The sequence below is a fragment of the Myotis daubentonii genome, chromosome 18, assembly GCF_963259705.1.
Source record: "Myotis daubentonii chromosome 18, mMyoDau2.1, whole genome shotgun sequence".
In the NCBI taxonomy this organism is placed as follows: domain Eukaryota; kingdom Metazoa; phylum Chordata; class Mammalia; order Chiroptera; family Vespertilionidae; genus Myotis; species Myotis daubentonii.
In genome coordinates, this window is record NC_081857.1 from 5,504,458 (window position 1) to 5,531,325 (window position 26,868).

At 44.6% G+C, this 26,868-nt stretch overlaps 1 pseudogene; it reads left to right on the plus strand.

The window, feature by feature from the left end:
• Nucleotides 1–20,248: 20,248 nt before the first annotated feature.
• LOC132221067 (prostaglandin E synthase 3-like) lies at nucleotides 20,249–22,655 on the plus strand (annotated as a pseudogene).
• The last annotated feature ends 4,213 nt before the right edge of the window (nucleotides 22,656–26,868 follow it).

The following is a 26,868-nucleotide window of genomic DNA, read 5'->3' on the forward strand; positions in this document are numbered from 1 at the left end:
CTTAGAGCAGACAAAGCTAGAAACTTCGGCTGGTATTCGCTTTCTATTGATGTGTAACAAATTACCACAAACTTTGCTTAAAACAACATACGTACATTCATATCAGCCAGTTCCTGTGATCCAGGAGGGCCAGCATGGCTTAGCTGGGTGCTCCGCTCAGGGCCTCATACGGCCGCCATCAAAATGTCAGTCAGGCTGCTTTTTGTTCTGGAGCCCGGGGTTCCCTTTCAAGCTCCTATGGTTGTTGGCAGCATTTAATTCAGCGGTTCTCAACCTGTGGGTCGCGACCCCTTTGGGAGTCCAACGAGCCTTTCACAGGGGTCGCCTAAGACCATCGGAAAACACATATATAATTACATATTGTTTACAGTAGCAAAATTACAGTTATGAAGTAGCAAAGAAAATAATTTTATGGTTGGGGGTCACCACAACAGGAAGAACTGTATTAAAGGGTCGCAGCATTAGGAAGGTTGAGGACCACTGATTGAGTTCCTTGTGGCTAAGATCCCTGCTTCCTTCCTGGCTCTTTGGCATTGCTCCCAGCTCCCTGCCAGGTGGCCTCTCACCACCTGGTCCTTCTTCGAGGCCAGCAGGAGAGGCTCGCTCTCTCAGTCTGCTCCATGGTGTCCTATAAAGTAGAAGGTGACCACAGGAGGGACTATTTCATCATATTTGTAGGTCCTACTCACATTCAAGGAGAGGGGATCATACAGGCATATGGATCAGTGGAACAGAACAGAGACCCCAGAAACTGACCCACACCATGATGGTCGATTAATATTTGACAAAGGAGGCAAGAGCATACAATGGAGTAAAGACAGTCTCTTAATTAATGGTGTTGGGAAATTTGGACAGGTACATGCAAAAAAAATGGAACTAAACCACCAATTTACACCATACACAAGAATAAAGTCAAAGGGGATGAGAGCATGAGTCGGGGGGGGAGGGGGGAGGGGGTAAATGGGGGTATGAGGACACATATGTAATACCTAACCAAGAAAGAAATTAAAGATTGAAAAAAAAGAATAAAGTCAAAATGGGTAAAAGGCCAAACTGTAAGTCATAAAACCATAAAAGTTCTAGAAGAAAACACAGGCAGGAAAATTTCAGACATCTCACATAGCAGAATTTTCACAAATACATCTCCTAAGGCAAGAGAAACAAAGGGGAAAATAAGCAAATGGGACTACGTCAAACTGACAAGCTCCTGCATTGCAAAATAACCTGTCGTCAAAATCGAAAGGGAGCCCACTGCATGGAGGACATATTTGCCAACGATACATCTGATATGGAGTTAATTTCCAAAACATATAAAGAACTCATACAACTCAACACCAGAAAGACAAACAATCCAATTCAAAAATGGGCTAAGAACCTGAATAGAAACTTCTCCAAAGAGGACATACAGATGGCCAAGAGACTTATGAAAAAATGCACAATGTCACTAATTATCAGAGAAAACTACAAGGAGGTATCCCCGCCCCCCCACCACCACCACCTGCCAGAATGGCTACCATCAATAAATCAACGAACAACAAGTGCTGGCGAGGATGTGGAGAAAAGGGAACCCTCGTGCACTGCTGGTGGGAATGCAGACTGGTGCAGCCACTGTGGAAAACAGTATGGAGTTTCCTCAGAAAATTAAAAATGGAACTGCCATTGGACCCAGTGATCCCACTTCTGGGGATAGAGCCTAAGAATCCTCAAACCCCAATCAGAAAGAATAGCTGCACCCCTAAATACTATGTGTCTGTAAGAAGGAGCTCTTACCCTTTGGGACAGCATGGAGATTAGTGTGCTAAGTGAAATGAGCCAGTCAGAGAAAGACAAAATCCACATGATCGCACTCATATGTGAAATCTAATGAACAAAATAAACTGGGGAACAATTGGTCCAGAGGCGTGGATGCACAGAACAGACAGACAGATCTCAGGGGGATATGGAGTAGGAGGGTCGGAAAGATGTTAACCGAAGAATTTATATGTGTATACGCACAGTCCATGGACACAGACAATACTGCAGTGAAAGCCTGGGGGGGGGGGGGTGCGGGTGGGCGAGAGGGGCATGGCGCCTGAGTGGGGGAGGGAAGGGGGAGATGGAAGACATATGTAATACTGTCAACAATAACAAAATAATTAAAGAAAACTTTTGAATAGTAGGAAAAAAGAAGAGGAAATTTGAGCACAGACATGTATAGAAGGAAGACCACGTGAAGGCGTAGAGCAGGGGTCCTCAAACTTTTTAAACAGGGGGCCAGTTCACTGTCCCTCAGACCGTTGGAGGGCCGGACTATAGCTTAAAAAAAAAAAAAACTAGTCGGCTGCTAAGCAACAGCCAGCGGCGGCAAAAACACCCGGCAGGCCGGATAAATGTTTTCAGCGGCCGCATGTGGCCTGTGGCCATAGCATGAGGACCCCTGGCATAGAGGGAAAACAGCCATGTACAAGCCAAGCAGAGAGGCCCTCAGGAGAAACCAACGCTGCTGAACCATGATCTTGGACTTTTAGCCTCCAGAATTGTGAGAAAATACATGTCTGTTGTTGAAGCCGTAGCTCACTAATACACCATCCCATGACCCTCACCCCATGACATCACCAGCGAATCCCATCATCTGAATCCACATTTCATCATCTCAAAGTCCAAAATCTCATCATCGTAATCAGGTGCTGATGAGGATCCTGGGTGTACAGCTCCTGTGGAACAATTCCTTTCCATTTAAGGACCGTGAAACTAAAGAGACCAATTATCCGCCGTAACCGGTTTGGCTCAGTGGATAGAGCGTCGGCCTGCGGACTGAAGGGTCCCAGGTTCAATTCCAGTCAAGGGCATGTACCTTGGTTTGGGGCACATCCCCAGTGGGAGGTGTGCAGGAGGCAGCTGGTCAATGTCTCTCTCTCATCGATGTTTCTAGCTCTCTATTTCTCTCCCTTCCTCTCTGTAAAAAATTAATAAAATATATTTTTTTTTAAAAAAAGAGAGACCAATTATCCACCCACCACGTATCCAGTACATAATCGTGGGACAGTCTTAGGATGATAGCTTAGACATTCTCGTTCAAAAATGGGGGAAATGGGATGTGATCAAGAGGCTCTGGTTCATCACATTCTGACGTGCAGCCGGGCAAATGTTAGACTCTTTGATCAGGTTTCAGGGCGTGGGAGTAAACGCTCTACACCTCTTCTCCTTCATGACTCTGTGTTCTATCCTCTGAGTCATTCTTCCTTCCATGTTGGCAGCTGAGTCATTTTGCCAGTCTCCTGCCAGGAGCTCAGGGTCCTGTTCCAAGCCAGAGCTAGAGTAGAGTGAGGGGCATCTTTGAAGGCGAGAGAAGACCATGGCAATAAGAGATTGGTTTCACATTGGGTGTTGAAGGAATTAAATAGGATCTCGATCGTGGGAGTCAGGTTTCCCAACATCAGAAAATGGAATCACAAATATGGAAAAGCAAAAAATTAGAATGAACTCTGTGATGTTGGATTGGAAGTGGAGGTATCAGTACGCAATGGGTACATAGATGCGAGCTTTGTCCAATGAGACATCTTGGGAGCAGCAACACCCTAATAGCAATAAGCACACCAATTGTCCAGCTCCTGGCTTCTAAACACCATTCACCACTTACAGGAACTAGGGCTTCTTAGAGAAATGTCTCAGCTCAAGACTGGCCAGAGAAAGTCCAAGATGATTCTACAACATCCTTTTTCCCCCCAGAAGCAAGAAGGTACTCAAAGAACGATAGGGATATATCAAAAGCACCCAACACCAGCTTGAAGACGTTTTCAATGGCTAAATTGGGGACAATTTGAGTGCCAAAATAAATAGTGATAGTAAAAGATTATAAATAATTGAATAAAATAGGGGAAAACATGTATCCTCACAGATATAAAACAATAAATTAATAAATGGGAAGTTTGTTGGGGAATAGGATAGTTACACCATTTCCATTTTTTCACACAAAATATGTATTAGTTGCAAAGAGAAAAGAAGTAGCTTGAGACAGGAGAAGCCTGAACGCTATCATCTTAATAAAGTAGCCAACGTTATCATCAGTAAGAGGAAAGCTTGAAATTCTGTACCACCTGGTATGATGCACTGAGAAGGACCCAGCATCATTTTTGTGTTATTCCTCCAAAGATGCATCCGAATCTAATCTGAGGAAATACCGGACAAGCCTTAGTGAAGAGATGCTGCAAAATAACTGGCCTGTAATCTTGAAAAGTGACAAGGGCATGAAGTCAAAGAAAGATTAAAATTGGAATTAACTGGAGAGACTTGATGCATGCAACCTGTGACTTTAAACTAGATCATCCTATATATTAAAAGCCAAATATGCAAATCGGCCGAGCAGCGGAATGACCGATTGCTATGACACACACTGACCATTAGGGGGAAGATGCTCAACACGGGAGCTGCTCCCTGGTGGTCAGTGCACTCCTACAGGGGGAATGCCGCTCAGCCAGAAGCCAGGCTCACACTGCAGCAGCGCTAAGGCTGTCCAACTGATGGCTTAGGCCCACTCCCCACCATCAGTCGGACATCCCCTGAGGGCTGCCAGACTGCGAGAGGGTGCAGGCTGGGCTGAGGGATCCATCCCCTATGAATGCATGAATTTCGTGCACCGGGCCTCTAGTCTTGCTATAAAGGATATTATTGCAAAACTTTGAATGGGGTCTGATGGCAGTTATGTATTAAGGTTAATTTTCAGATTGCGTTGCTTGTATTGCTGGAGGGCAGCAGAATTTAAGAGATGTGTAAGAAATACACACACCGAAGTTTTCAGGGTAAAAGGAAGCAGGTTGGCAACCTATTCTCAAAGAGTTAAGGGAAAATACTTACCTCTATGGTACTTGTAGCTTTTTGTGGAACTTTGTAATTCTTTCCAAAAATATTTAATTAAAAAGTATACTCTTTTTAAAGCTAGGCTATGGCCTGACTCCCCCTGGGCAGGCTGCCCCCACCTCTGCCTTGCAGGCCCCCTCCCGCTTGTGGGAACGGAGAGCAATCGTTTGCAGCCAACCTCGGGCTGCGGAGAGGAGCTGCTATCCTCAGAACAGCAGCAGCGCCTGAGCGGGGTTCAAGGTTCCCTCTGTCCACGCCTGCTTTACCTTCACTGGCGAATCCTTCTTGCCACTTGCAAAGCACGTGCTCCATCTGTCACAGACTCACCAAATCTGATACCCAGGCCTGGCTCTGAAATCTCTCATTCCTTAGACTGCAGACCTCTGTCTGCCCCTGAATCCTCCTAAACCAGCCAGGCCTGGCCTGCATCTCCTCAGAAATAGGTCTACTTGCTATTATAATATGAGGAATGTCGCTGACGTTTGCAGCAAGTGACTAAACTGGCTGCAGCCAGTTCTGCCGGGAGGTAGCCAGCTGTTTGTGCACAATTATGCAGCCATTTCCAGGAATTCGCTCTGGGAGCCTTGCGGGCCCTTGAGAAGCAGCGTGGGGCTCCGATACTTCAGTCGGATTTAGCAGTCTCAGCGATGGACTGGATATAAAGAAACAAAATCTGCTAACAGCTGCTCCTGCGCACGTCTGCGCCCTCTTGGGTGAGATAAAGAATCTCTCTGCTCTTGTGGATGACATGAGAATAGCGCACTAGCCCCTGCCTATTGTCCAAGTGCCTGTGAGAATAAACAGTGTGGTGAGCAGGTGTCTTGAGTTCTTTGTGAAGAGGAAGTGGATGGCCATATTGCTGTATTTACTCAGTGCTTAGGAAGGTAGCAAGTTTAAACCCTGCTAATTAAAATAAGAATTATTATTGACAATTACACTGTATATAATAGCTTCGTTTAATCCTTTATTTATTCCACACACATTCATTGGGCACATACACTGTGCTGACCACCAGACACAGAGGGTGCAGCTGTAACTAGGACCACATGGTCCCTGCCCTCAGGGATCATAGAGTCTAGTGGGCAGATGCAACCGGCCAGTCCGCACAAGGGTGGGCAGTGACAATAAGAAAAATAACTATTTTAAGTTTCAATGAAAATGGCGATTATTATTAGGCAAATGCCAAAACCCCAGGTCTGGGAATCAGAATATTTGAGGCCCAGCTCTCCTACTTACTGCTACAGGAGCCTCAAGGAGTTACTTCATTTCTGACAGCGTTCACTTTGTCGGCGTTCTCTGAAAATCAGTATGGCAACATCTACAAGCCCTCTTTCATGAGATTCATGCGATTATTCATGAGATCATCAATGTGAAAGCGGGTCGAATACTCAGAGATGTGGCTGTCATTGGTGCAGAGTCTCCATACAACACTTGAGGGCGGTTGGTCAGTTGGCCCGGGCCGTTCTGAGTGGAAGGAGCTGAGTTTGTTACCAATTTGTGTCACTGGGCTTCCTGGAGTGTCCATGCCAAGCACTGCCAGCTACTGTAGGAGACAGCTGTGCCCAGACAGTTCAGGCCCTCTGCTGCCTGCCTCTGTCGCTGGCCTCAGCCTGTTCTATGCAACAATTTAACAATAAATTGGATGAAAACACAGGAATATGTTCATCAGTGTTCAGCACAAATGAAGCTAAGAATCTATACTAATGAAAGGGTAATATGCTAATTAAACCAGGTTGACCGGACATCTTCTGGACGTCCGACTTCCTTCCAGACAAAGCCATGGTGGTGGGACCAAGGCAGAGGTGGTTGGGGGTGATCAGGCCAGCAGGTGAGCAGTTAGGGGGCAACTAGGCTGGCAGGGGGCCAGTTAGGGGGCGACCAAGCTGGCAAGCAGAGGCAGTTAGGGGCAATCAGGCAGGCAGGCAGACGAGCAGTTAGGAGCCAGTGGTCCTAGATTGTGAGAGGGATGTCCAACTGCCAGTTTAGGCCCGATCCTGCAGGAGTCAGACATCCCCTGTGGGGTCCCAGATTGGAGAGGGTGCAAGCCAGGCTGAGGGACCCCCTAGAGTGTCAGACTATGAACTGAAGGGTCCCTGGTTCGATTCCGGTCAAGGGCACATGCCTGGGTTGTGGGCTCGATCCCCAGTAGGGAGCATGCAGGAGGCAGCCGATCAATGATTCTCCCTCATCATTGATGTTTCTATCTCTCTCTCTTCTTCTCCCTTCCTCTCTGAAATCAATAAAAAATATATTTTTTAAAAAAACATTTTTTTCAGAGTCAGAATTTGAAATGATAATAAGGAGAAAAATAACATAGATACCAAATCCTCTATTTAGGTTCAAAAATTAATGGCACCGCAGCATAAATGAAGAGCAGGAGTGCTGGGTGACTGACTTGGTGGCGTATCACATATGAACAGCCTTTTGCTGTTCACAGAGCATTTGCATCCCATTTAATTGCTTAGGAAGTTAGCTTCAGTGAGTCCAATCCGTTAGATAAAAATTTTTTCTGAATTGTCCTTTTGGTTACAAATGCAGTATATCGCGATTTAGGTTTCATTAAGTCTGAGTCCATGTAAATTGCCAAAAATAGCTGTATTCCGATCCTTGCCACACCTAAGAAGGCCAATAGTGTGTAGTTTGCCCAGGACTAAACAATGGGTAGGGCTAGAAACAAACATAAGATTTCCTTCTTAAACTCAGAATCCTACCTTTTCTTTAATGTCTGTCTCCTCTGAGGAACTTTCCCCTGCCTTCCCAGTTGCAATTAATCATTTGTTCGCGAAGAAATCTTTTTTTTTTTTTTGAGAGGGAACCAAGATGGCGGCATAGGTTAACGCCGGAGTTTGCTGCTTTGAACAACTACTTCAAAAGTGAAACCAAAAAACGGAAGGGACATCACCCAGAACCACAGGGGCGCTGGCTGAGTGGAAGTCCTACAACTAGGAGGAAAGAGAAATGCATACGGACACTCAGAGGAGGCGCAGTGCTGAAGTCAAATTCTGAGGTGCGGAGTGCGCAGAGCGGGCTGGCGGCGGAGGGCGCGGTTGTTGTTTTCAATCGGGAGGGAGTCGCAGACTCTGAGCTCCAGATCCGGGCGAGTCTTTAGGGACCCAGACTCAGGCAGAAGAAGCGGGACTGTCTGGCTTTGGTCAGAGCGAGTGCAGCTTTCTCTCCGAGCTTTGCAGCGGGTGCTGGGACTCAGAGAGGCAGAGCCCCTTGGGACAGGACTGAGAGCCGCCATAACTGCTCTCTCCGGCCCACACTGTTGATCCTGTTCGACCCGCCCTGCCCAAGCCCTGCACAGAGGCATTTGCCGGATAGCCTCAGGCAAAGGCATTTGCCGGATAGCCTCAGGCAAAGGCTAGATTAGCACCTCCCTAGAGGACAGAAGTTCTCTCACCGCTGACACAGCTGAATCTCATAGCCACTTGGCCTGGAGGTCAAACCCTCCCTGGAATTAGCTACAGCAATCAAGATTTATCTATAAGACTGCGAACAAAGACCACTAGGGGGTGCACCAAGGAAGCATAACAAAATGCGGAGACAAAGAAACAGGACAAAATTGTCAATGGAAGAAATAGAGTTCAGAACCACACTTTTAAGGTCTCTCAAGAACTGTTTAGAAGCTGCCGATAAACTTAATGAGCTCTACACGAAAACTAATAAGACCCTCGATCTTATATTGGGGAACCAACTAGAAATTAAGCACACACGGACTGAAATAACGAATATTATACAGACGCCCGACAGCAGACCAGAGGAGCGCAAGAATCAAGTCAATGATTTGAAATGCGAGGAAGCAAAAAACATCCAACCGGAAAAGCAAAATGAAAAAAGAATCCAAAAATGCGAGGATAGTGTAAGGAGCCTCTGGGACAGCTTCAAGCGTACCAACATCAGAATTATAGGGGTGCCAGAAGATGAGAGAGAGCAAGATATTGAAAACCTATTTGAAGAAATAATGACAGAAAACTTCCCCCACCTGGTGAAAGAAATGGACTTACAGGTCCAAGAAGCGCGGAGAACCCCAAACAAAAGGAATCCAAAGAGGACCACACCAAGACACATCATAATTAAAATGCCAAGAGCAAAAGATAAAGAGAGAATCTTAAAAACAGCAAGAGAAAGAAACTCAGTTACCTACAAGGGAATACCCATACGACTGTCAGCTGATTTCTCAACAGAAACTTTGCAGGCCAGAAGGGAGTGGCAAGAAATATTCAAAGTGATGAATACCAAGAACCTACAACCAAGATTACTTTATCCAGCAAAGCTATCATTCAGAATTGAAGGTCAGATAAAGAGCTTCACAGATAAGGAAAAGCTAAAGGAGTTCATCACCACCAAACCAGGATTATATGAAATGCTGAAAGGTATCCTTTAAGAAGAGGAAGAGGAAGAAAAAGGTAAAGATACAAATTATGAACAACAAATATGCACCTATCAACAAGTGAATCTAAGAATCAAGTGAATAAATAATCTGATGAACAGAATAAACTGTTGATTATAATAGAATCAGGGACATAGAAAGGGAATGGACTGACTATTCTTGGGGGGGAAAGGGGTGTGGGAGATGTGGGAAGAGACTGGACAAAAATCGTGCACCTATGGATGAGGACAGTGGGTGGGGAGTGAGGGCGGAGGGTAGGGCGGGAACTGGGAGGAGGGGAGTTATGGGGGGGGAAAAAAAGGAACAAATGTAATAATATGAACAATAAAGATTTAATTAAAAAAAAAAATCATTTGTTCGCTATATTTTCATACGGACAAACATGTGTGTCTGTACAGGATGGTCTATTGTCTTGAATTTATCTCAGTTATCTTGCACCAACTAACTCACCCACCCCAAACTCAATTCTAGATGATAGCCTCTTGAAATATAAGACCCGTGCCCTATACCTTTTTAAATCTTTAATACTCTAACACAGAGATTTGTACTTATTAGATGCTCAATAAATAATGACAGAATTGAGTGGCTGCAATGGAGAGCAGAATTTACACTCACACTTGAATTTGAATCACTGTTTACTAAGCTCATTTAGTTACTTTTCCCCTCTGAATCGTCTCATCTTTAAAACAGGCATATGCCCTGGACAGCTGGCTCAGTTGGTTGGAACATCGTCTGGTACACCAGAAGATGATGGATTTGATTCCCGGTCAGGGCACATATGGGAGGCAACCGACCAATGTTTCTATCTCACATAGATGTTTCTCTCTCTCCCTTCCTCTCTCTCTAATAATCAATAAACATATCTTTGAGTAGGATTAAAATTTTTAATAAATAAAATGGGCATATTAAAACCACATTATATAGCATTTTCATAGTATTAAATGCTAGCAAAGTTTATAGGTAACATAAAGATGTTTCCTCCCCCTTCAGTGTCTAGCTCATTGGTTTTCCTGAGGCCATGATGAGTTTCTTTAAATGGAATCATCAGATAAGATACCCTGACTCTGGTTTTCCTGCAAGATCAGGTATCAGGGGCTTCTAGACCCCAGCAGCCCCCAGTCCTGCCGACTCTCCCAGCTCCCCACTCACCCCTGAAGTCCCAGCAAGGCAGCTGCTTCTCCATGTCACCACGCAGGCTACTTGAGAGCCACGGGGTTTCTTTCCCCTGCTGCTTCCCTTAACAGCCTCAACCTGCACAGAACCTGAGCTCAGGCTTCACAATTGTTTGCAATTCAACAAATGTCTGACAGCTCACTGTGTCTCAGAAGCGGTGCTAGGGCCAGAAGAGATGTAGAGTAGAAGTTGGCCAAGACCATTCTACTCTCAAGGAACTCAGTCTGCTAGTTTGCAGCAGCAGAGGTGATACCAGCGGGGGGGGGGGGGGGGCCCCGGGGGGGGGGCCAAGGGGGAAGGAAAAGAGCTATGCCCCCAGGGGAGCCCAGGACTCCAGAGCCCATCTACTCCAGATCTGGCCAGAGACACTCTGCTGGGATAGTGGCATTTAACCTACGCTCCTCCGTGTTGTCATTTCTCTGTTTCCGTATTTTCTGTCTTTCCGTGCCTGGTACAGCGAGACCTGCACACACTGGAGCATCTTTTCATCAGTCGATAAACACACGAGGCACAGGATGGCGTCTCTTTTAAGCGATGCTGTATTTTCAATATTTAGCACAGTACACACATAGTGGAGACTCGAGAAATATTTGATGAGCAAGTGAATGAATGTTAAAGGGGGTGAGGATGTGGAAAGAGGGGAGGCAGAGGATAAAGCCCTCTGCTGCCAAGTCCCAAGACCCCCAGGGGGAACAGCATGAATCAGGCAGTTTGAGAGCAAGAAGGAACTTGGGATAATTGTCGCTGCTTAGCGGCTGGTGGGAGTCAGGTGGCTCCCACGTTGGGCATCTGGCCCTGGGGTGACTGATGGGCCCTGCACAGTGTCTCCTCTCCCGCTCCAGGGCCAGGTTTCCCAGGATAAATAGCCTTTTCTTTTTTGCTTTTAAAAAATTGCTGAGGCGTGAGATACTTCCGTTCTCCACTGGCATCTTTGCACTGTGCCCAGAGAAACAATCATATCACGTTCAGGAAGGCAAGGGCCTGCAAAGGCAGGGAAACAGGAACTGTCCCCACGGATGTGCCCCCCCACATACCAGGGGAGACGGCCAGGGGCCGGGAACAAATGCCTATGAAAGGAAAGCCAGACTTCACTGGAGACTGACCCTTCCCGACATCCAGCAAGACCCTCAGCCGCAAGGCCCAGGAATAGCATGTTCTTACACACACACTTTTCCTCCCCTACCCTCTCCTACAAGCATACAGTGAGTGCTGTGTGAGATCTGAACAGGGGGCTCTGTCCCGCGGGGCTCACCCCCACGCCACTTAGCCCCAGTGCCAGGCCCGCACCAGAAAAGCATCCATCTCCCTCTCAGACACAACCCCACAAACCCAGCTCCAGCCTGGGGCTCTGCGCCCTGTCCCCGAACACGTAGCCATCTCATCTCACTCCAATCCGTCCTACATCCTTCCCTTTCTCTCTTGCAGCAAGCTCCTCCCCATGGGTCCTTGACCCTGAGCAGTGGTCAGCAAACTGCGGCTCGGCAAACCGCGGCTCGCGAGCCACATGCGGCTCTTTGGCCCCTTAAGTATGGCTCTTCCACAAAATACTGGCTCTTCCACAAAATACCGACTTCTGCGCGTGGGCCACGAAGTTCCAATCGCACTGTATGTGCGCACTCACACGTGGTATTTTGTGAAAGAGCCACACTCAAGGGGCCAAAGAGCCGCCTGTGGCTCACGAGCCACGGTTTGCCGACCACGGACCCAGAGCATTCAGCAGAGTCCCCCCTCTCTCACATTTGAGTTCCACAGCACTTGCTATGTCAGTCAGAATGGAAAGTGGTGATGTTTGCACAGACCCGGGGATAAACACGGGGAACTCGCTGAGTCCAGGAGCTCCAGATGCTCAGAGGGGGGGGCTCCGTACCTCGGGCCCACCTGTAGCCCATGCCAAGTCCCTGCACACAGTGGTGGCAAGCTCGGGTCTACAGACTGCCTGGCCCTGCTCCAGAGCATTCTGTAAGCCAGACCTGGGAAGGGGAATGGATGAAAGCCTTGCCTTCGAAGAGCTTCCGCACTCGTTGAAGAAGCAGATAATGCCTGCGTGACACCTAAATACACACGCATCGTTTTTAAGTTCTTTGTGTAACAGAAAGAACATGGCTTTTTGCATGGAAAACATATGAAGGTTCAGGGCAGGGGCAGGCTAGCAGGGGTCGATGGGGGGAAAGGGACATATGTAATACTTTCCACAATAAAGATTTTTAAAAACCTATGGAGGCTCAAACTCTGTCTTTGCCACTCACTTGCTGTGTGAGCTTAAGCAGGTTAATATCGCCTCTCTGATCTCAATTTCCCCACCTGTACTATAGGAATAATCATGCCTCTCCTCATGAGGTTGCGTTTTTAAGCATCTTTAGTGAGGAGTAATTTACATACGATAACGTTCACCCACTCAAGGTACACGGTTCGCTAAGTTTCCACAATGACCACTGCGATCAAGATAGAAAACATTTCTATCACCTCCAGAGTTCCTCCTGCCTCTGGAGAGCTAACCCCCTTCCCCAGCCCTTCCCTGCCCCTTGGCAAGCACAGATCTGATTTCCATCACTGTCATTCTGCCTCTCCTAGTGTTCCGTACATATGGAGTCATACAGTCACAGCCCTTTGTGCCGGGCTCCGTTAACTTAGGATACTGCTTTTGAAATGCATTCATGTTGTGCGTATCTGTAGTTTGTTCATTTTTGTTGCTGAACAGAACTCCATTGTGTGGAGGTGCCACAATTTTTTTTTTTTTTCAGGAGGGAGAGGACTGAATGCGGTTTTAGGTTGTGATGATGGAGGCACTTGAAAGACATTGGAAATCCAGTAAGGAAGATTCTTCTCGCTCGCATGGGAGCTCCTTGACCATCTCCATGGTCACAGCTACATTCCCAGCATCGGGCATAACAGCATGCGCTTAGTAGGAGCTCAGTGCCTTGTTTTAGAAGGAAACAAACAATTAAAGGACTAATACAGGAGAAACGGAACCAAGAGTGTAGTTATGGAAGGAGCTGAGACCAGCCTCAGTGACGGGAGGGCGGGGAACTGGTTCCCAGAAACAGGCAGAGGGAGATACATGTGCAAACAGGAGGGCAGGGAAGTCAAGCAGTCACGCCCTGCAGCCTGGATTGTTTGTGGGTTCTGAGCAAGGCTGTCTGCGGAGGGTGGGGACAGGGAAGTGCAGGGGAGACCTGAGTTGTCCCTTGAAGCGTTGCAATGTTCTCGCGTGGGCCAGAGGAAAGAGCGCCCTGGGCTGAGCCAGGCGTTTCAGGAGACACTTGCCCGCAATGCCTCCTTTCATTTCTCTCAACAACGTTTTATACTTCTCAGTGTAGACATTTTGCACTTTTATTAAATTTATTCCTAAGTGTTTGATGGTTTTGATACCATTATAATATTTTTACATTTTATTCTCCAATTTTTTACTGCTAATGTATAAAAACACAATTGATATTTGTATACTGACTTCATACTCCATGATTTTCTAAATGATCTTATTAATTCCAGCAGGGTATTTTTTTAGATTCCTTAGAATTTTCTATATATACAATCAGACCATCTAAAAATAAAGGCAGTTTTGCCTCTTTCTTAAACTTTATGCTGTTTATTTCTTTTCTCTTCTTTTCTTTTTCAATTGATTTCAGAGAGAGGACGGGAGAGGGAGAGATAGAAACATCAGTGATGAGAGAGAATCATTGATCGGCTACCTCTTGCAGGCCCCCTACTGGGGATCAAGCCCACAACCCAAGCATGTACCCTGACAGGGAATTGAACCGTGACCTCCTGGTTCATGGGTGGACACTCAACCACTGAGCCACACCAGCGGGTGTACTGTCTATTTCTATCACTTTTTCTGATCTTAGGAGAAAAAAGTTGGTTCTTCAGGGGGAAAAAAACGAAATTATCCCAGTGATGGGCTGAAGATGCAAAAAGAAAAAGAAGCAACAGAAATGATAAATATGTGGATGATTCTAAAGGAATATTGTATAAATTGGCAATATCATGCAAAGCAATTTCAGTTCCTCAAGCTACTTGCCTAATGGACGCATAACCACTACAGTCACCAAGGTGATAACTGGAACCATTTCCCAACCATCACATTTGTGCTGGCTCCTCTTCTTAAGGCACGGATGGCTTTGCCCTGTAACCATTTACTACTCCATTTCGTTATTGTTGGATTCGTTTGTCTTATGTTGGTCTGTTCTGATGACTCCATCCCCATGCATTGAATAGGCTTTCTCCAACACACTATGTACAAATGGCTATACAGTCTTTGTGAACATCATTTGATGAGTTCAGTGGTCCCAGAATCTAATGACATAATTTTAAAAGTAAAGGTCTGATGTCTCCTCCACCATCCTTTATTTTCCGCTCCTGCTATCAACTCTGTTGGATGCTCTGGTACACTTCACTCTGTTTCAGCGGCAATTATCCAATCCTGTGCTGAGTTACACCACAGCACCTTCATTTTCACCCAAAATGAAATCCTTTAAGCTAGAATTAGGCACCATTTTGACAAAGGAATTTAGGCTAGTGTGGGGTATTTTCCATGCAGCTCTTTTAGATTTTTAAATCTAGGCTTGTTAGTTTGTCATTCATATATCATTGGCTAGTCCAGTGGTCGGCAAACCGCAGCTCGCGAGCCACATGCGGCTCTTTGGCCCCTTGGGTGTGGCTCTTCCACAAAATACCATGTGCGGGCGTGCACGTACAGTGTGATTGAAACTTCGTGGCCCATGTGCAGAAGTCGGTTTTTGGCCTGGGCGAGTCTATTTTGAAGAAGTGGCGTTAGAAGAAGTGGTGGGTATCGGTCGGTCGGGCCACGGGACACACGGTGGGGGGGGGGGGGTGCAGGGGCGGGGAGGGGAGGTACATTGCTTTGAGGTACGTTCCCTGAGGTCGACCCCTTCCAACTCTCCCATCCACACTTGTCTTGTATACTTGTTTCGGATAGATGAGTGTGGATGGGAGAGTTGGAAGGGGTCGACCTCAGCAAACGGACCTCAATCAGATTGAGGATGTTTTTAGCAAAGGCCAGCTTAGGAGTACCCTAATTAAGTTAATAACAATGTACCTACCTATATAGTTTAAGTTTAAAAAATTTGGCTCTCAAAAGAAATTTCAATCATTGTACTGTTGATAGTTGGCTCTGTTGACTAATGAGTTTGCCAACCACTGGGCTAGTCTATACTATAGCTACCTAAGATTTATTGGGATCAAATGCTGATCCTTTTTACGGTTATTTATATATTTTGTTGTCTGGCTTTCTAGGAAGTTCAAGTCACTGCTTGGTGATGTTAAGTGAGACAAGTTATATATATTTTTAAATTTGTCAATTAGAGTTGACACTCAATATTATTTTATTCTAGAGGCCCAGTGCACGAATTCGTACACCAGTGGGGTCCCTCGGCCTGGCCTGCTGGATCAGGCTGAAACTGGCTCTCTAACATCCCCTAAGAGGTCCCGGACTGCAAGAGGTCCAGGCCAGGCTGAAGAACCCCACTGGTGCACAATCAGGGCTGGGGAGGGATGCAGGAGGTTGGCCAGCTGGGGAGGGACCATGGGAGGTCTCCAGGGCATGTCCGGCCCATCTCACTCAATCCTGATAGGCCCAACCCCAGCAGCAAGCTAACCTACTGGTTGGAGCATCTGCCCCCTGGTGGTCAGTGTGCGTCATAGCAAGAGGTTGAGTGGCCTTAGCATATCATTAGCATATTACACTTTGATTGGTTGAATGGCTGGACACTTAGCATATTAGGCTTTTATTATATAAGATTTGTTTCAGGTGTACAGAATGGTGGTTAGACATTCATGTAATTTACGAAGTGATTCACCAGATAGGTCTAGTCTTACCTGGCACCATACATAGTTATTACAATGTTATTGACCAAATTCCATGTGCTGTAATTTGCATCCCCATGACTATTTTATAACTACCAATTTGGACTTCTTAATGCCATCACCTTTTTCACCCAACCCTCCAACTCCCCTCTTATCTAGCAACTATCAGTTTGCTTTCTGTATCTATGAGTTCGTTTCTGTTTTATTTGTTTACTTTGTTTGTTAGAGTCCACATATAAGCAAAATCATATGGTATTTGTCTTTCTCTGTCTGACTTCTTTCACTTATCATAATATCCTCTAAGTCCATAGAAGTTGTTGCGAATGGTAAGATTTCATTCTCTTTTATGGCCAATTAATATTCCATTGTATATAAGTATCACAGCTTCTTCTTTTTTAATCCTCACCCAAGGATATGTATATTGATTGAGAGAGAGAGAGAGAGAGAGAGAGAGAGAGAGAGAGAGAGAGAGAGAGAGAAAAGAAATATTCACATTGATGTGAGAGAGAAACACTGATTGGCTGCCTCTTGTACACACCCTGACTGGGGATTGAATCTGCAACCTAGGTATGTGCCCTGACCAGTATTCAAATACACAGCATTTTGGAATATAAGACGATGCTCCAACCAACTGAACCACTGGGCCAGGACTGTACCACATCTTCTTTATCCAATTGTCTACTGATGGGCACTTAGGTAGCTTCCATATCTTGGCTAGTGCAAATAATGCTCTAATGAACATAGGGGTGCATATATCTTTTCAAATTAGTGTTTTGGATTTCTTCATATAAATACCGAGAAGGGGAATTGCTGAGTTGTAAGGTTATTCTTTTTTTCTTTTCTTTTTTTTTAACTTTCATACTGCTTTCCATAGTGGCTGCACCAGTTTGGATTCCCATCAACAGTGCATGAGGATTCCCTTTTCTCCACATCCTCAACAATACTTGTTGTTTGTAGATTTAGTGATGATAGCCATTCTGACAGGTGTGGTTTTAATTTGCATCTCTCTGATGATTAGTGACATTGGGTACCTTTTCATATGTCTATGGCCATCTGTATATTCTCTTTGGAGAAATGTTTGTTCAAGCCCTATGCCCATTTTTTAATTGGAGTGTTTGGTTCTTTTAGGGTTAAAGAGTTGCATGAGCTCTTTATAAATTTTGGATATTAACTCCTTATCGGATATATCGTTGGTGAATATCTTCTCCCAGTCAGTAGGATGTCTTTTTGTTTTGTTGATCGTTTCCTTTACTGTGCAAAAACTTTTTAGTTTGATGTAGTCCTATTTTTTATTTATTTGCCTGCCCAAGGAGCTATATCAGGAAAATATTACTATTAGCAATGTCAGAGAGTTTACTGCCTATGTTTTCTTCTAGGAGTTTTATGATTTCTTTAAGGCCTTACATTATTTCTTTAGTCCATTTTGAGTTTATTCTTTTATATGGTGTAAGGAGGTGGTTTCTTTTTTTTTGCATGTATCTCTCCAATTTTTCCAACACCATTTATTGAATAGAATGTCTTTACTCCACTGTATATTATTTTTAATATGTTTTTATTGATTCTTTTAGAGAGGAAGGGAGAGGGAGAGAGAAACATGGATGTGAGAGAAAAACATCGATCAGCTACCTCCTGCATGTCCCCTGTTGGGGATTGAGCTTCCAACCCGGGCATGTAACCTGACTGAGAGTTGAACCAGTGACCTCTTGGTGTATGGAACGACGCTCAACCAACTGAGCCACATCAGCCAGGGCTTCTTGCCTTCTTGAGGCAAATTAGTTATTCATTCAACAAACACTTTTTGAGCACCTATTTAATAAAACTCCTGTAATGACTATTAATTAGAATTAACACAATTGGTGATTGGCTCCTATCCTCCATCCAACACTCATTCTCAAATGGAGCAGTCTAAATGCCTTATGGGGGGGGGGTGGGAGGGGGCAGGAGGGGAAGAGAGGAAATGTGAAAGGCAGGATGGGAAGAAATTAGGGAAAGAGTAACAAATTTGCCTTTGGGAGCAGAGATGGAAACCCAGCATCCACCATTTCTCCTGGACTCATCTACTTGAATTGGGTCAACAAAGGGGTGCTACTAACCAGGAATTTCTAGAATCATGCTCTTGCCTGGAAATTCTAACAACCAGAAGTGTTCCTATGGATAATTAAACTAGATTAATTAGTTCATTGATTATACTCAGTGTCATCATTATTGTGGTGGCTATTTCAGTTGTTAAGCTAAAGTTTGCTACATTAAGTCCATTCTTAAACTAAGCTAATTACTTCTAAGCAACTATAAACACACACTTTATTTCACTATGCTAGTGGGGGTTGGGGAAGACCAGTTTACAGAGTTATGAAAACCATTAAACTTAAAATGAACATAAGGGAGAAAAAAGATCCCTCTGGTACCATAGCTTTTTTTATTTCTAAGAATAGAAGTAATGGGAATATGCGAAATCATACCATTGGAAGTTTAACATTTTATAAGGCAGCTGGAGAAGACTCGGAGAAGGCTGTCCAAGGTTGCTTGCTTAGGGACAGAATGAGATGAAGGAGGATTGGAGACTAAAAATCCCCAGACACAAATCTTCTCAATGTTCTTCCCTTGCCCTCTCTGCACAGGTCTTCTACTGCCTCATCTTCCGATCTACTTTAGCAGGCAGCCAGAGAGCAGCCAGCTGGTCTGGTTATAAAGGAATCTCCCATCCCCAGAAGTAGTTACAGTGGGGGTTTCAAAAATGCAACTTACAAGCAATGTACAGCACAAAACATGAAAGGACTGGGCTATGCATAAACCATGAGACATATCAGCTAGGGCCTCCTTCCTTAAAAGGATGGATCTAAGGACACAGGGAGTCATGAAGGGAGTGGAGTGAGCATGAGTGACCCCCAGGGCTTCCCATTTCCAAGACCAAGGAAGAAGGGCCAGGGAAGAACTTTGGTATCTCTCTGAACAGAAATAACTCCAGCTTGGCAATGAGCTCTGCGTCCCTTTTTTTGTAATCCTCTGGGTCTTGGCCCCTTTTATCTCTGTTGTATTTGCCAGTTATGTGTCTCAGTTTCTTTTATCCATGCCCTCTCCTGACTGGTTATATTTTATCTCTCACTTGAATGGGTGCGTGAAAGTACAGGACCTTCCACCCCCATCTCAAAGCAGACATCTCATTTCCTACCTTTCGTTCCCACCCAATAAAACATGCTGAACTTAAAATGAGGCAAGATCCACTCCCACTAATCCCAGTTTAAGGCTCAGTTGTAGACTCGTTCCTCCTCTCCCCTCCTTGTTTCTTTATCAAGAGAAAAAAACTAATGTTACCAGAACCTTGGACTCCAGCTGTTATCTCTATCCCTGCATTCTCCAAAGAACCAGTACCACATAATGGAAAAAACACAAGCTCTCAAGTTCAGGGGCCTAGATATAAATCCCGATTCTGTAACTTCTTAGCACTGTGACCGTGGACAAGTAAATTAATATAGTTAACTTCTATTCCCCTTTAAAATGGGAATAAAAGTGCTACTTTCTAGGACTTACATGATGAGCAAATGAAATGATGTATATAAAGGTGTAAATCACATAATGTGCATTTAATAAGTGCTAACTTTACTTGAAAAAAACACCACTCAATGTTACGTGTATAACGTTTCGTTTCTCATAATAACATTGATGCTCACACCCACACGTGTCTAACTCTTAGGATATAATTGGTTAATGAGAACTACACTGTGTCGGTCCCGGATAGCATTAGTGACAGACAGTAGCAGACCTTTCTGCTTAGCGTTTTGATCAAAACGTTGCTGTGCTTTCTTATGTTTTGTCAGATTTCCAACCAAAATGGATGATGGATTAATGGAGCTAAACCAACATCTCTGCTCCAGTAACTGACAGAACCATTTCTCAGCCTATTTCCACTCATTCATCATGTAGAGTTTAAAGAAGGAAGTTGGCCTCCTTTAGGGAGAAAGTTCCGGCAGAAACAGTGGCCTGGGCTTTAAGCAGAAGCAATCTGTGCCCATCCAGAGACTAACCATGAATCCAGACAAAGTACTGAGTAGGGGATTACTTCATCTTTTAGTTAGCACTACACAGTTTTCAAAGGTCTCTCATATTTTACCCTTTGGGAAAGCCAACTCTTTATTAGACACATATTTAGCACTCTATCTGTTTTGACCAGTAATTGATACTCCTGGTTCATAGGTTGACGCTCAATCACTGAGCCATGCCGGCTGGGCTGAATGTAAATGGCTCCAGTCAAAAGAGATAGGCAGCTGAATGGATAAGAAAACAAGACCCATGTATATGCTGTCTTCAAGAGACCCACCTCAAAATGAAAGACACACACAGAATAAACGTAAATGGATGGGAAAAAAGATATTTCATGCAAATGGAAAGGAAGAAAAAGCTGGGGTAGCCATATTTATATCTGACTTTAAAACCAAGGCTATAGTAAGAGACAAAGAAGGACACTACATAATGAAAAAGGGATCAATCAAAAAAAAAGGATATAACCCTTGTAAACATTTATGCACCCAACATAAGAGCATGAAAAATATAAAGCAAATCTTGATGGGTATGAAAGGAGAGATTGACAGTAATGCAGTTAGAGTAGGGAACTGTAACACCCCATGGACATCAATGGATAGATCATCCAGACAGAAAATTAACACAGATATGGTGGCCTTAAGTCACACATTAGATCAGATGGATTTAATTGGTATCTTCAGAGCACTTCACCCCGTGCAGCAGAGTATACATTCATTACAAGGGCACATGGAATGTTTTCTAGGATAGACCACATTTTAGGACATAAAACAGGCCCCAAAAATTTAAGAAGGTTGACGTTATATCAAGCATCTTCCCTGAACATAGCACCATGAAACTTGAAATCAGTCACAAGAAGAAAACTGAAAAACACATAAAGACATGGGCGCTAAATTACATGTTACTAAACAATGAATGGGTTAACAATGAGATAAAGGAAGAAATAAAAAAAATGCCTTGAAAGAAATGAAAATGAGAACACAACAACCCAAAATCCGTGGAACACTTCTCCAAAGAGGACATAGAGATGGCCAGTAGACAGATGGAAAGGTGATCAATGTCACTAATCATCAGATTAAATTAAAAACCCAATGAGATATCACCTCACACCTGTCAGAATGGCCATCATCCAGAAATATACAAACAAGTTTTGGCGAGGATGTGGAGAAAGGGAACCCTTGTACACTGTTGGTAGGAATGCAGATCGGTGCAACCTCAGTGGAAAGCAATATGGAGCTACTTCAAAAAATTTCAAATGAAGCTGCCTATGACCCAGTGATTCCACTTCTGAAAATTTATTTGAAGAAACCCGGAACACTAATTCAAAAGAAGATATGTACCCCGGTGTTTATGGTAACATCATTTACAATAGCTAAGATCTGGAAGCAGCCCAAGTACCCATCAGCAGACGAGTGGATAAAAAACTGTGGTACAGAATCTCTCAAAGCAGAGGCGAACACCAGACGCCAATGGCAACCGTTCCTCCTCGGGGGGAAGACCTGAAATTTCCGCTGCCCCTGGACCTGTTTCCAACCTTCTGAAAAATGGCGAGGCAGCTGCTTCTGCCAAGTGGTGCGATCGAAGGGACTGTGTCTTCGTTGAATTTTGTGTTGAAGACAGTAAAGATGTTAATATAAATTTTGAAAAATCCAAACTTACATTCAGTTGTCTTGGAGGAAGTGATCATTTTAAATATTTAAATGAAATTGATCTTTTTCACTGTATTGATCCAAATGGTTCCAAGCATTAAAGAACAGACAGGTCAATTTTATGTTGTTTACAGAAAGGAGAATCTGGCCAGTCATGGCCAAGATTAACAAAAGAAAGGGCAAATCTTAATTGGCTTAGTGTGGACTTCAGTAATTGGAAAGACTGGGAAGATGATTCAGATGAAGACATGTCTAATTTTGATCGTTTCTCTGAGGTGATGAACAACATGGGTGGTGATGAGGACGTAGATTTACCAGAAGTAGATGGAACAGATGATGATTCACAAGACAGTGATGATGAAAAAATGCCAGATCTGGAATAAGGAATGTTGTCATCCCTGGATTTTGAGAAAGAAAAATAACTCCTCTGCAAGATTTCACCATTGAGAGAATGAATCCCTGAGTTGAAAGCTCTAGAGGCAGATGCTGCATTTGCCTCCTTTAACCCATGTTTCATCCTGTTTGTTTTCTTAAAGGCTTCCCTGCGGGTGATATGTACCATTGTATGGAGCGATTTCAAGTCAGCTAAGGCAATAACCTTATGCATGAACATTCCCCAGACTTCCATGACGCTGTTGAGGTCCTAGGCAATTGACACAGCAATTGTGATAAATAAAAACATTTCACCTAAGTCTCCTTTACTTCATAACATAGATACTGACATGATAGGAAGCTCTTGGATTACGGAAAGACTAAAGGCTCGATGCACAAAACTCATGCAAAGGGCTTCGGCCCTCCCAGCCCCGGCTTCATCCGAAAGGTCGTCTGAAAGGTCGTCCGGAAGGACATCTGGAAGGTCGTTCAGCTGTCCAGTCTAATTAGCATATTACGCTTTTATTATTATAGATAACTAAGTTTTAGATTTTAGAACACGTACTCAACCTGGCTGAAACACATTGATTGATACCTTAAACTGGTAACCTGTTGTTCCTCTGGTATATTCTTCAGGATTATTCCACTAAAGTTTTATTTTTCAAAAAATGTACTTCACAGTATTGTACATAAGTGATCACTTGTCAGTGTTCCAAATGCGTCTTAGCTAAAACTAGTGAATGCCCTAACTTAGATGGCTTTTGAAGCCTGTACCTTTGGCATTGTTTGACCCTTAAACTTTTACATCTCTTAGCGTGGAGGACAAAGAAAGGCTGTACATTGTTGCTTGAGAGTCTGTACATTTAGACCAAATTTGTATTTGCACTGTCAGGATGGCAAATGAGCGAAAAAATGTTATTAATACACTATTGGGTTTTATTTATTTATTTATTTATTTATTTATTTATTTATTTATTTGATCCAGCGTGTACTAGGGCTGAAAACCTCCATTTATGTTCATGACAATGGGGATTTTTTTTTAATTAAATCTTTATTGTTCAGATTATTACATTTGTTCCTCTTTTTTTTCCCCCCCATAACTCCCCTCCGCCCAGTTCCCGCCCCACCCTCCGCCCTCACTCCCCACCCACTGTCCTCATCCATAGGTGCACGATTTTTGTCCAGTCTCTTCCCACATCTCCCACACCCCTTTCCCCCGCAAGAATAGTCAGTCCATTCCCTTTCTATGTCCCTGATTCTATTATAATCAACAGTTCATTCTGTTCATCAGATTATTTATTCACTTGATTCTTAGATTCACTTGTTGATAGATGTGTATTGGTTGTTCATAATTTGTATCTTTACCTTTTTCTTCCTCTTCCTCTTCTTAAAGGATACCTTTCAGCATTTCATATAATCCTGGTTTGGTGGTGATGAACTCCTTTAGCTTTTCCTTATCTGTGAAGCTCTTTATCTGACCTTCAATTCTGAATGATAGCTTTGCTGGATAAAGTAATCTTGGTTGTAGGTTCTTGGTATTCATCACTTTGAATATTTCTTGCCACTCCCTTCTGGCCTGCAAAGTTTCTGTTGAGAAATCAGCTGACAGTCGTATGGGTATTCCCTTGTAGGTAACTGAGTTTCTTTCTCTTGCTGTTTTTAAGATTCTCTCTTTATCTTTTGCTCTTGGCATTTTAATGATGATGTGTCTTGGTGTGGTCCTCTTTGGATTCCTTTTGTTTGGGGTTCTCCGAGCTTCTTGGACCTGTAAGTCCATTTCTTTCACCAGGTGGGGGAAGTTTTCTGTCATTATTTCTTCAAATAGGTTTTCAATATCTTGCTCTCTCTCATCTTCTGGCACCCCTATAATTCTGATGTTGGTACGCTTGAAGCTGTCCCAGAGGCTCCTTACACTATCCTCGCATTTTTGGATTCTTTTTTCATTTTGCTTTTCCGGTTGGATGTTTTTTGCTTCCTCGCATTTCAAATCATTGACTTGATTCTTGCGCTCCTCTGGTCTGCTGTCGGGCGTCTGTATAATATTCGTTATTTCAGTCCGTGTATGCTTAATTTCTCGTTGGTTCCCCAATATAAGATCGAGGGTCTTATTAGTTTTCGTGTAGATCTCATTAAGTTTATCGACAGCTTCTAAACAGTTCTTGAGAGACCTTAAAAGTGTGGTTCTGAACTCTATATCTTCCATTGACAATTTTGTCCTGTTTCTTTGTCTCCGCATTTTGTTATGCTTCCTTGGTGTACCCCCTAGTGGTCTTTGTTCGAAGTCTTATAGTTAAATCTTGATTGTTGTAGCTAATTCCAGGGAGGGTTTGACCTCCAGGCCAAGTGGCTATGAGAATCAGCTGTGTCAGCAGTGAGAGAACTTCTGTCCTCTAGGGAGGTGCTAATCTAGCCTTTGCCTGAGGCTATCCGGCAAAAGCCTCTGTGCAGGGCTTGGGCGGGGCGGGTCGCACAGGATCAACAGGGTGGGCCGGAGAGAGCAGTTATGGCGGCTCTCAGTCCTGTCCCCAGGGGCTCTGCCTCTCTGAGTCCCAGCACCTGCTGCAAAGCTCGGAGAGAAAGCTGCACTCGCTCTGACCGAAGCCAGACAGTCCCGCTTCTCCCGTTTGAGTCTGGGTCCCTAAAGACTCGCCCGGATCTGGTGCTCAGAGTCTGCGACTCCCTCCCGATTGAAAACAACAACCGCGCCCTCCGCCGCCAGCCCGCTCCGCGCACTCCGCACCTCAGAATTTGACTTCACCACTGCGCCTCCTCTGAGTGTCCGTGTGGGTTTCTCTTTCCTCCTAGTTGTAGGACTTCCACTCAGCCAGCGTTCCTGTGGTTCTGGGTGATGTCCGTTCCGTGTTTTAGTTTCACTTTTGAAGTAGTTGTTCAAAGCAGCAAACTCCGGCGTTAACCTATGCCGCCATCTTGGTTCTCCGAGTTAGCCAAGTCTTCGGGGATTTTTTTTTTTTTAATGCCTACATTCTTTCTAATAAACTGTTGGAGGATGAAAGAAAAACCTGTAGTACATTTATACAGTGAAATACTACGTAGCTATAAAAAAAGAAGGAACTCTTACCCTTTGAGACAGCATGAAGGGACCTGGAGAGTATTGTGCTAAGCGAAATAAGCCAGTCAGAGAAAGATAAGTATCACATGATCTTAATTATATGTGGAATCTAATGAACAAAATAAACTGACAAACAAATAGATCCAGAGACATAGAACAGACTGCAGAACCTCAGAGGGAAGGAAGGGTACTGGGGTGAGAAGAGATCAACCACATAACTATGGACACAGGCCATAGTGTGGTGAAGGCCTGGAGCCGGGTGGAGGGGGTCAAAGAGGAAGAAATGGGGACGTCTGTAATCCTCTCAACAATAAAATAATAATAATTTTTAAAGGGTTAACTTGCCAAATATTAGTGAGCAGTAGGTTCAGAGCCAGCCTGTCTGATTACGGAGTCTGAGAGCAAAGAACATACTAAGGCACACGGAGAAAGCCAGCAATAAACACTAACTCCCGAGGCTTCCATGCAAGAAACCCTTATCCTTTAGAGCAGTGGTTCCAACTTTCTGGCCCTTTAAATACAGTCCTCATGTTGTGACCCAACCATAAAATTATTTTCATTGCTATTTCATAACTGTAATGTTGCTACTGTTATGAACCGTAATGTAAATATCTGATATGCAGGATGGTCTTAGGCGACCCCTGTGAAAGGGTCTTTCGGCCGCCAAAGGGGTCGAGACCCACAGGTTGAGAACTGCTGCTAGAAGGACGGGATGTGTGCTTGCTGGATCTGGTGAGGAGAGAGATTCCTTGGAGCCTCCACTCTCATGGGTGTGTAGACAGGCCAAGGGGAGGATGAGCGGGAATGCAGGCTGTACCTTTTGATCAGCTAATAGGCCTTTGAAGGGCAAGCTCAAGGGTGGGCAGCTCACAGCAGAGCAGGCCTCCTCACAACCAGCCTCCATGGCCCCAGGAGCTCCACCCACACTGCCTCCAGCAGCAGGCTTCCTCTAGCAGACCGGTGAGGAAGTGCACACAGCCTCAGCCTGGCTCTCAGGGTGCCTCTCGGCCACTTAACCAAAACGGCCCCAGATGTGTCTGTCTCTCCGAGGGCAGGGTCTGCAATCTGCTGAACTTGACCCTCTGCTTTGCCATTGTGGAACCCACATTCTCTGCAGTTTACTTCTGCCCTTTCATGATCACATGTTTCCCTGGTACAATCAGTGTAATTGGGCGGGACCAGAAGAGCCAGGCAGACCCAGGAGAAGGGAGAGGGAGGGAGAGAGAAAGAGGATCTTGAGACTCAGGTTTGGCAGTCTGGAGTAGGGGGGGCGTGAGGGACAGAATCATTATTTAAGGGATGAAAGAGGGTAGTGCATAGGAATAAAGAAGAGGAGAATGGCATCCAGCGCCATCGTGTAACAATCATTGAACAGTAAGAGGGAGGGCACCGAAAGGCCCGCCCAGGAAATGCAGTCATACGACAAACAGTCCCCCAAATTCAGACCCAGGTCTCGCCCCTTGGCATTTCCTATCCTGTCAGCGCCTACCATTTAGACCAGGCCCGTCTATTCCCGC